The sequence below is a fragment of the Perca flavescens genome, chromosome 23 (genome assembly GCF_004354835.1).
Source record: "Perca flavescens isolate YP-PL-M2 chromosome 23, PFLA_1.0, whole genome shotgun sequence".
Lineage (NCBI taxonomy): Eukaryota > Metazoa > Chordata > Actinopteri > Perciformes > Percidae > Perca > Perca flavescens.
Genome location: NC_041353.1, coordinates 8993859 through 8997270, shown reverse-complemented (window position 1 = coordinate 8997270; position 3412 = coordinate 8993859).

Below are 3412 nucleotides of genomic sequence, written 5' to 3'. Positions count from 1 at the left end.
ATATCTGAGCTCCTGGAATGAAGGTGGTTGCTGATGAGCTGGATCCGAGCATAATCAGAGCTATGGCACCCAGCGGAGCCAAGGAAATGAGCCCCTGGCTGTCAGGCCAGCTCAAGTGAACTGAGCCTGAATGCAAAATTAATGGATTCTTGTTCCGCTACTGTTTTAACACATAAAGACAAATATACCCTTTTGAAAGTAACTAATACTTTTACTACTCCTCGACCTGCTGCCCTTTGCTGCATGTCATTCCCCCTCTCTTTCCCCTTTTATGACTCCAGCTGTCCTATAAAATAAAGGCCTGAAATGCCAATTAAACCTTCAAATCTCTGTTTTGTAAAGGTGTATGCAGTCACTTAAAGGAACACGCCGACTTATTGGGACTTTAGCTAATTCACAGTAACCCCCAGAGTTAGACAAGTTGATACATACCCATCTCATCTCCGTGCGTGTTGTAACTCTGTCTGACTCCCCCAGCGCTAGCTTAGCCTAGCACAGATCCTGGAGGTAACCGGTTCCAACTAGCCTACTGCTCCGAATAAGTGACAAAATAACGCCAACATGTTCCTATTTACATGTTGTGATTTGTATAGTCACAGCGTGTATAAATAACAAGGTCACATGAGACACAGCCATCTTCTAACCGTATACATACTGGGAACTATATTCTCTGAAAGGCGAAGCACTGCTACTGCTGAATGATTTGCAAGCAGCACCTGAAGCCCTGTGGTGAGGAGCAGAGAGTTCGCCTGGAGTTTGCTCAGAGTTGGAGTAATAGTAGAAGCATAGTGACCTTGTTATTTGTACACCCTGTGACTATACAAATCACAACATGTAAACAGGATGTTGGCGTTATTTTGTCACTTATTTGGAGCAGTAGGCTAGTTGGAACCTCCAGGATCTGTGCTAGGCTTAGCTAGCGCTGGGGGGCGTCAGACAGAGTTACAACACGCAAGGAGATGAGAAGGATATGTATGGACTTGTCTAACTCTGGGGTTTACAGTGAATGAGCTAAAGTCCCAATAAGTCGGCGTGCTCCTTTAAGCTTAGTTAATCTATATTATCTATATTAACACCAAATTAAATTAAGACTGTAATGTAAGACGAGGTAAGAATGAGCTGAAGGAGAATGACCACTCGATTTAACTCCACGTATTTTTTTTAAGCTTGTTTTAACCATTTGTTTAGGTTAAACAGTCAACATGTACTAGATGGTTCAGCCTCACCAACACAGCATGAGCAGAAATCAGTTCAAAGAAAAATATACAAAAACTCCCCCACCAAACAACCAACCAAAAGTCAAATATGAAGACCAAGTGATGATGCACAATTAGAGAACACAATTGTTTGCCAACACGTAAGCTATACCAGCAGTCAAAGGTGACAATGAGTAATGCTGGGTTTTCACAGGCAGCTTCAGTACTGGCGGAGTGGAGCGGTTCTTTTCATTCCCTATGAGAACAGCGGTGAAAGTGTCTGATGTTCAAGAGTCCGAGTAGACTTTCGCAGAGCAGTAGCGAAGTTGCAGTTGAAAAAAGCTGCCCGTGAAATAGGGGTGGGCGATACTGGGAATTTTGGTATTGATCCGATACCAAGTAAATACAGGGCTAGTATTACCGATACCGATACTGACACTTTTTACTTGTAATGTCACGATCATTGAATCATTTTGTGATTTTGCCTTTAGTTAGTTGATTATGATTATGATAAAACACAGGACAAAGAATTTAGGCAAATCTAAATGTTTTTATTTACTAACTAGAACAATATAAAACAATGTAACAGTACTAATGTAACATAATAAAAATAATATAAGTGTATATTTTTGAGTTCTGTTACGGGGTACGTGTTTTGGAGTTCTTATTTTTTTTATTATCTATCTAAAAATGACCAAAAAAATTGTGCTAAAATTGTTGTTGTCTGAATTCCTTAAAGGAAGAGGTCGACATTTTTAGGAAATTGGCTTCTTCGCATTCTTGCTGAGAGTTAGATTAGTTCCATGTCTGTACGTTTTTAAATATGTAGCTGGAGCCAGCAGGTGGTTAGCTTAGCATAAAGACTGGAAGAAAAGGGGTAAACGGCTAGCCTTGCTCTGTCCGATGGTAACAAAATCAGCCTACTAGCACCTCTAAAGCCCACAAATGAACATGTTGTCTCTTGATTAACCTGTACAAAAAAAAAGTGTAAAAATGACAATTCAACAGGGAGCAGTCTCCGCTGGTTGATAACTACTCACAGCCTAGGAATAGTCTAACACATAATGTACCTTAAAACCACACAACTTCTTTTTTCCCTTTGGTTTTGTACAGATTAAACATATGAGATATAGAGTAACAAGCTCACCTGCCGCTGCTGGCTCTGGCTTACATATTTACCACACTGACATGAAAGTGGTGTTTTGATCTAGCGCCTCAGGGACGTCGTTAGGCCTATTTCAGGGTGGCTGAAGCTACCCCAAAATGTTCCTAAGCACACACACACACACACACACACACAGATGATTCGACTATCAGTCGACTATAGAAGGATTCGTCAATTCTGATTCAAATGTGTAAATTCTTAGTCGGGGACACCCCTAGACATTGGATAGACAGGAAAGGGGGAGAGAAAGAGAGGGAATGACAAGCAGCAAAGGGCCGCAGGTCGGATTCAAATCTGGGCCGCGCAGCCTAGCCTACATGGGGAGAACGCTCTTACTGGGGGTGTTAGAGGCTGCCCCTATTCATTAATGTTTTGACCAGTAGCGATTTGGCATGTGATTTATGTATGCCTATTATAAAGAAACAAATAGGCTAATCTGTAACTTTAGTATTTGTCACATACTTTGCTGTTCTGAGTTCACGGTGCAGTATGCACCGTAACATGTAGCCTACTACACAGTAGTAGGCTACATGTTACCCCACAGATACACATGTGAAAATGAAATGAAAGCAGTCCTACATACAGTACATACAGTATATACAGTAATCATTACTCCAAATCTTTTATTCCTTCCGCCATCAGGTTATTGTATTTAGACAGTAGCCACTTTAAATAGGATCCGTATTAATATCTTACATGATAAAGTATGCAGTGATGCCTATTCTTTTTCTTATACTGCTATTTTTCATATTTGTTATGATATATCTTACCAACTTATTAGCTGTTTGGCCTCTGTCAGATTTTGGATGTTGTTTCATGTGACCACTTTGCATTTCGAAAGTCAGGAAATTAGCCTTTAGTTTTATCTTAAAGGATAAGACAGAAGGAACTGAGTAGAAATGGAAGAAGAGGATATGTCTGTCTCTTTTGACTTGTTAACATATTGGTTTCTTGACTGGTGGTTGACATATGTGTAGCTCTAATACAGTAACGAAAGATGTGAGTGCAAAGATTTTGCAAGCGCAAGTTACACATACCCTGGGGGCTAAGC